The 10,605-nt window shown below is 41.3% G+C and overlaps 1 protein-coding gene across 1 annotated transcript in view; it reads left to right on the forward strand.

Annotated features, from left to right (window-relative positions):
* FOXO3 (forkhead box O3) overlaps positions 1-10,605 on the forward strand; it is a 108,723-nt gene that overhangs the window by 78,472 nt on the left and 19,646 nt on the right. The window lies entirely within an intron of this gene.

Genomic DNA, 10,605 nt, shown 5'->3' on the forward strand with positions numbered 1-10,605 from the left:
ATTCTCATAAAGGAAAAGTCCATTGGTCATTTTGTTCGCAGTAGCCTACACAAGAGAGATTCTGTTACGTGGCCTTTACTTTCTCTGCTTCTTTCACCAGTAACACCTTGATTTTCGATGACTGTTAGAATAACACTGACACTTGGAAGATAGCCTGCTTCCAAATGTCTGTTTTGTAAATACTAGCCCAAACCTTTTCCTTCCCTAGCTGAAAAATGTGCCTCTACCCCTCCCAGTCTTTCCAGGGTGTGGGCCTGTGCGTAGCTGTGTGACTGTGCCCACACGTTGGCATATATTTCAGAGCTACCAAGAAGAAATTGGTTGCTCTTGAAATAACGAGACAAAAAGAACAGTTTTTCTAAGCCGTAACATCTGAAGAGCTGGAAACAGTTGTGTTTGTATGTGTGATGCTAAAGCCAGTGAGTCTCATGTGAAGGAAGGGTTTGTAAACTAAGAACAGAAAAGCAGTTTTCCTGGATTTCAGATGTCAAACTCTCAAGCTGTTTCACTCACCCACTCAGCACCTCCACATCCATCCCTTTAATGTGCTTGCATTGTCAGTGATTTCTGTTTTTGCAGGTTTTGATGCCAGAAGACAAATAATAAAATAGCATGCATATGCAACCTAAAAGCAGTTTCCTAGCAGAATTTTTGATTGAGGTTAAACAGAAGCATCTCAGTCGTGCTGTCAGTTGGCAGGCAAAAAGCATCATATTTTAAAATTCACATAGTTTTAAAGCAAGCTCATCTTTTCTGGCTCAATAATAAACTAATTACATGTTTTAAATAGTATAGAACTGAGTCCCTGTTTCAGATTAAGCCTCGTAATAGCAAGGTCCACGGCAAAGCAGACATTTGCCTGATGCCTCTGGCTTGAGGACCCATAGCGTGGTGCCAGCTGTTCAAAGGCCTGAGTAGGCCTGCCAGGGACAGCCAGGTAAAACTGGCTTGACTCAGTCCTGGGCGAATGCTCCCTGAGGACAGAAGGCACCAGATGTGCCACTGAGGAAGGCCTGGATACTTAACAGTTTATGGCAATAATCTTGTTTGGTCATTCCCTAAAAATGGTGACCCCAGGTCAATTTAGGACTTGTAATAGCATCCCTTTTGGGGTGTGACTGAGAACAAAGGTATTATTTCTAAAAATGATCTGGTTTCAATGAGGCTTGCTTCATGGGTCGTTATTTTTTATCTTTTCCCTCGTTTTCATAATCCTGAGGACAATGTGCAGAAACTTAGAGATGGAAACATTTAATTCTTATTGTAAAGCTTACAATAAGATTTCGTAAGCTTTAAAGCTTCGCGTTTCTTCATTACCTGTTAATGGCGCCTCTCTCCTTAGGCACTCCATGACTTCAAAGGGAAACGCACAGTGCAGTGGTGAGAGCTTCGCTTTTAGAGTTAGCCTCAAGCTTGATTTTGTGCACCACCACCTGCTAGACAAGTTACTGAACTTTTCTGTACCTTCCTGATAGGCTTGTCATGAAAATAAAATGAAATCAGATTTGTCAGGCTCAGGGAGTTGGCCCTTGTAGGCACCGAACAAATTAAGTTCCTTAAAGTTACAGGTAAAATAGACTTTATTTTGTATTTCTATTCCCTATGTGCTTGCTTGGAGGAGACTTAGAAGTCGGGTATGTTATCTGGTTTTGAGTATTCCTCGGAGGACTCTGGGCCAACCTCATTACCAAGTAGTGGGGGCCCCATGGCATCCCAAGGAAGGAAGTCAGCTCTTTACCCTAGATGGACTCTTGACCATTCTGCCAAGCCCTTGCTCCACCAACTAGCCCTACACTATCATTTTGCCCTTCTTACCAGGGACGGTAAGAACCTTAAGCCTACTTATTAGACCATCTTGTCTTGTTTGGGGAAATTGAGTTGTATAATTGAAGTTAATACCCAAAGATGAGACTTGTCGACTTTAAAACAACCTAGAGTCTGCTTTACATTTTACAATGGAAGCTTATTTCCATCTTCACTCATGTGAAGATTGTTTGGCTCATTTGGTTCATGTTTTATATAACATTTCATTTAACGGTATAATTCAGCTGCTGTCCTGTTCCTACTAATCCTTTGATTAAACAAATATTTTCTGAGCACCTGTTATGTACCAAGCCCCATGCTAGGTGCTAAAGCTATAATAAGATATGATGTCTGGTTGTAAAAAGTTTAATAGGTGTTAGAGCAGGGGTCCCCAACCTCCAGACCACAGACCAGTACCGGTCTGTTATCCTGTTAGGAACCCGGCCAACACAGCAGGAGGTGAGCGGCAGGCGAGCGAGCAAAGCTTCATCTGTATTTGCAGGCACTCTGCATTGCTAGCATCACTGCCTCAGCTCCACCTCAAATCTTTTGGCATAAGATTCTCATAAGAACACTGGTCCCTGGTGCCAAGAAGGTTGGGGACTGCTATGTTAGAGGAGACAGACCATATTACTCAAGTTATAAAGGAAGATAGACCGAAATCGGATAGATGGATGGATGGATGGATGGACGGATGGATGGATGGAAAGAAGGAAGGAAGGAAGGGAGGGAGAGAGGGAAGGAGGGAAGGAGGGAAGAAGGTAGATATTATCCATCCTTTGTGCTCCCAGCACTTCATCCCTTCAGTTGGTGTGGTAATCCAGACATTGGGACTAATGTTTTTTCCGGATGGTACTATGTTATACCTCAAGGCCAGGAGATCTAAGTTTGTCTCAGCTCAGCTGCTAATTAACTAGCTGGCTGAATTCAGGTATGCCCTGTATGTCTCTGGCCCTTGGTTTCTTTCACGTAAAGTTCAGGCTGCTTATTACTAGATGGGTTTCACAGCCTTCTCCATTACTTTTTACTGAACTTCCTGCTTTGGTCACTTATATAATGACATTAAAGTGATAAAAAGTGATTCAGCTCTCTGACGTGTTCCTGAATTCTAGAAGTGTGTTTCTAATGTCCTTTTAGTCTCTCTAGTTCCACCTATAATAAGTTTTCAAACTGGAAAAACTTGCAGCTTTACTTATTTTTTTTAATTAAGTGAAAATTATGTTAATAATAAAATTATTTCTGTTCTACGTCTTCTACTTAGCAGAGTCAGTTTCAAGAATGTTCTGTAACTTTATGGCTTTTAACCCTTGGAAGCATCCACTTTGTGTGGCTAACCATACATGGTCTTCAATGGAATTTAAGTCGCCTGTGTTTGCTGAGCCCTCTGGGAAGGAGAAATGGATTCGGTGAAATCAGGGAAGAAGCTTGGAGAGGGGGGTGGGGCGCAAATACTGCAGCTTTAACCTGCTTTCTGGAGACTGATTCCGTTGACTGCCTGACTGCCGTCCTTAGCTGCTGCTTCCTCAGTTGGTGGGAAGAAGGATGTGGGGCTGGAAGTGGGAGGGGTGGGGGGAGGGGTGGGTGCTGCAGGGAGTGGGTGTGGGCAGAGGTTGCAAGGCTGCCAGGGTTCTCTGTGTGCCGGAAGTGCAGGTTTGGCTGTGAGGAATGGAATGTTCCCTCTTGCCCTCCAAGAGCAGAAACAGCTGTGGAAGAGCTTGAAAAGAAGAGTGCTAAATGAAAAAAATAATAATATGAAAATAAAACCCATGCTAGAAAACCCAACAGAACAGTCTGTAATAGAATACTTTAAGGATTCTAGGATTTCCTTTTTAGTTGAGGGCAATGCTCCTTGTCTGCCCAGCCCTTCCTCTCCTAAGGAGGCCTCATGTGTCTCATTTTGCTTGGATAGAAAATGGGTTCATTACACTGATCACAAGATTATTATTATTATTGTTATCTTATTCCTCTTAATGAAGGACCAGAACCTGTTGCTTACGGTATGAAAACCTGAAACAAAGGCTAGTTTTCAGAGATCTCTGTGAGTAGAAGATTATTGTCAGCAAATTTAACGGAAATCTTGTTTTTAGCTGGAAATTTAATCCTTCAGCCAAGTTCCCGACAATATTTATTTTAGAACATCATCTTTTTAAAATAAGTCCCCTAATGGTTTAAACTTTTAGTATTTTAGGCAAGGATAAGACTGAGCCAGCCTGGAACTTGTCTTACACATCAGGGTTGATTATGCAATCTCTTATGTGTTTATTTTAAGTTTTCTTCTCAGCCTGAAAGGCTTGTTTGGCTCTTTTAGCTGGTATTCCATATAGTCAGAAATAAAACCATTTTGATTTCAAGTCTGTTTTATTCCATCGTACTTTTTATACTTGCTTTTAAGCAACAGGTTAGCCAGCTCCAGAGTAGATTAAATCTAAGAGGGCAAGACAGCTCACACCTAGACTCTAGCAATGTCTAATTAGGGCTGGCCCTCACCGCTCCCTCAGGTGGGGGTGCTACTTGGCCCCTGGCAGCGTCCACCCCAGGGTCTCTGCACTGACTGTAATGGTGAAGTGTTCTGTCCAGTTGATGAATGAGAAACAGCATGTGGTTGTTGTTAATGTTCTTAAAGCTATCCGAATATGTACTTTGGTTCTCAGAGAAGTTCATTAAGTAATACTTTGCTGTATTTTTAACTGCAGAAGCTAATAAGTACCTCAATATTGGGTTATTTTTACCCAGTCTTTTGGTGTTTTGCTTGAAGGACAGTCTATAAAAGGGATTGTGTGAACTGCATGTAAGTTCAGGTAGGCTTCTGAAAATTACAGGGATCAATGACTGTCCCAGCCCACATCAGCCCTACTTTTGCAAAAGTCCATTTGCCCTCTTTCCTGTCCATGACTATCCATGGTAGATGGAGAAATGGCACAGAACAGAATGGATGACTATGTACAAGACAGTGCAAGGTCAAGGTCAAGGACTTTTTCCCCTCCTCCTTCCTCCTCCTTTTTATAAGAAGAGAGATAACTAGACTCCAGTGATCTGAGAAATTGCTCTAACTCTCCATTTTACTCTGCATATATAATCACAGCTTTAATATATGGCCCCAATTCTCATTCTGATCTTCTAAATGGCAGAAATTTTGACTTAAAGAATATCAGACCTGGGCAGACAAGGAATCATTAGATTGGAATCATATTCTCAGTCAGCTCTAATTGCACATTAGAATAATCTGGGGAGCTTTAAAAATGTACCTCTATCCAGGCCTTCCCCACGACTATTGAATCAGAATCTCCAGGAGTATGGGGCGAGAGTATTTAACAAAGTCTCCCCCGGTGGTTCTAATGGGCAGCCAGGGTGAAGAACTAATACTTGAGAGAAATCAGGGCCTCACCCAGAGAACTGCCTTTGAAAGAACCTGCCATTATAAATCAAACGCCACTTCCCAGCCCCTCTCCTGAAGCTGCACCTTTGGGCTGCTCTGCCATGGCACACAGCACCCTGAGTTTCCCATGACTTGTGGTTTCTTTCCATTGGACTTTTCATGTGACCTTTATCTTCTGCAGTTCAGCGGATGCACGTAGTAGAATTTAGGCATTTGGCAGCCTCATTCTGAATTGTCTGTCAGTGCCCACAAGGCAGAGCAGTGAGACGGACTTGAAATGCTGGTCCTCTGTGCAAGCTGGAGGAGTACTGTGTTTAAAGCAGCCCTTTGCAGATTGTCCCCACTAGACTCTCTTGTAAGGACCCGGGAGACTCCTGCAGTCTGCCTGGTGAGAAGCAATGGGTCTGGCTTGGGAATAGACAACCAGAACTCTCATTTTGCTGCTTTTGAGGTAGCAAAAAAAAAAAAAAAAGTAAACTGTCTTTTTTAAAAAGGCAGGGGCCTTTAAGAGTTAAATTACACAACTCCCTTTTTATTTTTAAAGTCAGTGGATTCCTTGTTGCTGTTGCTGAGAAAGATAAATTGATACCACATGTTGCTTCCAGACAAAACCCTCTCTGTGTTCCAGGGGAAGCACATGCAGCTGGTGTCTGGGTTAGTGGACAGTCTGCACAAGGTAAACATGGTTTGGAAGGGGCTGGAGCGGACATAGGGTAGCAACAGTTAAGAAATTACCAGTTATTTCCTGACTGGCACAGCACCTTTAAAATACTTTTAAGAGTTTGAAATCCTTTCCTGGAAGGAGCCACCCTCTCACCTTTTGGTTTCAAGCATATGGTGCTCGGAAAACAGTAAGTGAATGTCTGTGATGTCACTGCTTCTGTATGTCTGTGATGTCACTGCTTCTGACAGTTGAGAGCCTCTTTGTGCTCGGCACTCTGATGAGTATTTGGCATGCGTAATTTCATTTAATCTTCCCAAAGATCTTAGAGTATGGCAGAGCAGGTGTTTTTATCCCCAGTTTATGAAAGGGGCAACCGAAGTTTAGTCAGTTGGCCAAGGTCACAAGCACATGCCAGGGCTAGGATTCCAACTCAGAGCTGGCCGACATCAAAGCCAGTGGTCCTTCCTTCAGCATCACACTGCTTCCCTCCACTGGCCACCTTAAACTGCACGTATGAATTATTCACCTTGTAAAGTATTGGTGCAATACTTTTTCATTTCAGGCAGCTGCTCTCCAACACCTAATCTAATCTGTTTTGGGTCCATCTGTCTTCACAACTAGTTGGCATGCATGTATGTAGTGACCGTGTGTACTTTAGCATTGGCAGTAAATGTATCTTGCAGTAGATAACTGTCTTCACGATAGCAAGAAAGATAATTGCCAGGTTCTGGTAAGTCCAGTCAACTTTATACTCATTTCTCTGAGGAGGACCAAGCAAAGGGACCCGCACTGCTGCAGTTGGCACAACTGTGAAACGTGAGGTTCCTCATGCTGCCTCCTTCCTACACCTACTACACATGCCTCCTTGATGGATAGGGCCACTAATTGCAGCTGCAGTCGTGTAGGACATAGGTGCCAGGTCTGCTACTAACTAAATACATCTAAAGCATTTCTGCCCCAGTGCAGGGCTTCCTTCAGTGTAAATCATTTGATAAAAGAGAAGATTGACATAAAAATGAGATAAAGAGTATTTTTATTCTTTTTTCTCACTTCAGTCACATTGTGATAGAGTTGCTTTTTAAGGGTTCTCTAAATCTTTGGGCCCAAGTTGGAGAAGAACTGGGATATTTGTACCTGATGCTAAAGTTTCTTCATAGAGATGTTTGCTTTCTTGTAATTCATCAGTATCTGGATTTTTTAGTAGTGGATTTAAATAAACAGAACTAATCACATGGTTTTGGGTTGGGGTTATAGTTGTTTCTTGGCCTCTTTCAGTAAGCAAATGTGATGACAGAATGGCCTGAGCTCTAGCAGTAGGAGTCCTGGTTCATACTATTACTTTATCACCTGAGCCCTAAGGAAAGCACGTTCCTAGTACTTCAGCCAGTTAACGCTGGCCTACCTCAAAAGATATTTCAAAGTATATTTAGATATGATTTAAAAAAATCACTCAAGTCCTGTCAAAGCAGGCCCTCCTTTACCTTCAGCTCCCAACGCCCAAACTAATGTAAAATCTTAGAAATTTAGACAATTTGGGATAATATGCGAATTAGTGGAAAACCACAGAATATTTTTAATGGTAGTTTTGTAGTTTAAAATACACAGTAAATTGGAAAGTAATTTACAGACCCTGATGGAGAGGTCTTTAGAGAACTTAAACTACAAATTGTAAGAGGTTTTTACAGTTGGCTTGTCCATTTTTATAAATCCCATTTCTTAACTCCTGGGACTGAAGTGAGGGAGGAACAGTTTGAAATCATACGGAAAGCATATCTTCATTAACTTTAGTTATCAGGGAAGGCGTGTGGAAATATTGTAGTTCTGGCATTTATTTGCTTACCTTTTCATGCTTCGCCAGAATTTAAGTAGAAAAGCTAGTGATTTGAATCGTGACCTGTGGGGGAAAAAAACCCAGTACATTTACAGCATTTGACTTTGGCAGTGTGAAGGAAGCATTTGAACTAAAATGGACAGAGGGGCCATATTCATTGACTTTTGTCAATGCCCCCACCTTCATATTATGGATTTTATAAATGGAAGGCTGGTCAGCCTGTAGGGATAGAAGACTGATGAGATACGGGACTGTGAGGATGGTGGTGGCACAGTTTGTGTTTGTTTTGTCTTAGTAATGTAACTGGAAAAACCTGTCTGAGTGTTTTGTAGGTAGGATGCCTTAGGGATTGTATTCTGCCACTAATAACCTCTGAAATGAAGAGTTGAGCAAAGATTGGGCACTAAAGCTAATCACCCATTTAATATGTTGGGTTTTGTTTTGGAATCTAAGGTAGTTAACATTGGTTTGTATGGTAACCACTGTCTTGTCCTTAGAACGAAAGCTGTGATGGCCACTTAGTATAGAAACAAACATGGGCTCATTCTTTAAATGATAGCACAGATAGGTTAAATGATGACTTCTGAATAATTTGGTGACAGACTTATGAAAGATTGTAGTAAAAGCAGTGGATTAGAGTTGAGAAAACAAATTTCTGTTTTGGTTCTTATAGACACTAGCCGTGTGACCTTGTATAAGTTATTTAATATCTCAGCCTGAGCCTTCGTATCTGTGATGAGAGCACTGATACCAACTTTGCAGGTTTGTTGTGAGGATTAAAGACAATGAATCTAAAACCCACGTCCCAGTAGCCGACAGTGCTATCAGGCAGGCTCTCATTTCTGTACCCTTGCAGTTAGGGACCTGGGCCCTGACATTCTCTGGTTCTGGTCCTAGACGTGGCTATCCAGCCCCTTTACCACAGGCCCTTACAGAAGCTTAATTTCTGTCTACAAATGTTAACCAATTGTACCTTGTAATTTTATAAAATTACACATATGCATTGTTAGGATTTGGAATTGCAGTAATAGATGACCATTAGAAAATCCATATAGGGAATTTGGGAGGTCTGTAAAGGGTTTCATTTTTTTTCTCTGTTGATTTGGAATTGGTGAAACTAAAAATGCATTTCAAGAAATACTGTTTCGTAAATGCTTTTTAAAGGGGGAGATGGTGATCGGATATTTAATGATTGGTCATCGTTAATTTTGGGTGCTGGTATGAACTCTTTCCAAAATCTAGAGTGAAGGAGGCTGGCCAGGGTAGGGGTAATTAGGCCAGTGTCCACGTTGCCCCCACACAGCCTTAGGACCTTCCTGTTTTTTTACCAAGAAGCTTAGGTTTTTATTTAATATATCTAGTCATCTCAGTGCTCAGTAGTAGAACCACCTTGCACTTGCCAGCTTTTTGAACCCTGCACAGTGAGTTTTAAGAGCATGCTTCATATCAATTTTGAGAAAGTGTTTTCCTTTTTAAAGAAATGTAATTTCTGAACCATTAGTAGAGATGTCATTATTCTTTTAAAACCCATAAGGGTAAAAGGGAAGCAAGATATATAGTCTCTTGGGCAATATTTGTCTCATCAGATACTCAGCATGCTGCCTTTTTTCTTCTCTCAAATGCATCTTTATGGTCGTGGTAGAAATGCCAACTTATGACCCGTGGCTGCTAATACTCATTGCCCAGCCTAAACTGTAGGCCCTTCTTGCATGGAGACATATATATGGGAAACTCTGTATTTTGGGTTATTTACTTATGATAAAAGCCTACTGACTTTCTGTGTTTTAAAAACATTTGGTAGAACACATGTATTTGTATCTTCTACATAAATACAGTTGGTGATTGCCAACTTTTTAAAAACTAGGGTAACATGTAGGATATTTCATATTTAATATACAGCATCAGGCAATATCTTTTGTGTTCACACTGTAAATACAAACTCATCTGGGCTGCAGGTGCTGTTCCAGATATGGAGAATACCACCAACTCCTCTCTTTTACTGCCCATGAGACATTTTACAGATTAGAATGAGCCTGCACCAGGCGGTGAGCTCTCTCCACCGTGGACTTTGTACCTCATAAAGCAGTAAGAACGCCCTGCCTTGGTAGCGTGACAGGCTCCTGAAGTATATTATCATATATCATCCTTACATCATTCCTGTCAGGGAGGAATGGTTTGGATGTTATTATGGCTGTAATGAAGATGGCGAACTGAAGTTGCTGCTGACAGATTAAATGATTTGCTCAAGGTGACATGGTTGGTCAGTGGCAGAGATAAAACTGGATCTGGGTCATTCCTGTCAACTGGGCTTATCTACCAAGCCAGGAGGGTTCTTCCAAGATGAGTGTCGTCAATAGTGTTTTGGGGATATTTTGCCCTATTTCTTTAAAAAAAAAAAAAAAAGAATCTTTAAATTCAGAATAGTTTTAGATTTACAGAAAAATTGCAAAACTATTACAGAGAGTTCTCATACCCAGTACCAAGTTTCCCCTATTGTAAGCATCTTGTATTAATTTGGTACATTTGTCACAACGAATAAACCAGTATCGATATGTTATTAAGAACTAAAGTTCTTACTTTATTCAGATTTCCTTTGTTTTTACCTAATGTCCTTTTTCTGTTCCAGCATCCCACCCAGGATGTATTATATTTCATCATCGTGCTTCCTTACGTTTCTCCTGCTTCTGACAGTTTTGAGGAATACTGGACTGGCATTTGTTAAATGTCCCTTAATTGGGATTTGTCTGATGTTTTTCTCGTGATTAGACTGGGGTGATGTGTTTTGGAAGGAAGACCACAGAGGAAGGTGCCATTTTCATCGTGTCATATCAAGAGTAGATATTATCAGCATAACTTACACACGTCGATGTTTCCCTTGATCACCTGGCTGAGATACCATCTGTCAGGTGTCTCCACTGTAAAGTTACTCTT

This window comes from Pteropus alecto, unplaced genomic scaffold (assembly GCF_000325575.1).
Source record: "Pteropus alecto unplaced genomic scaffold, ASM32557v1 scaffold79, whole genome shotgun sequence".
NCBI lineage: Eukaryota > Metazoa > Chordata > Mammalia > Chiroptera > Pteropodidae > Pteropus > Pteropus alecto.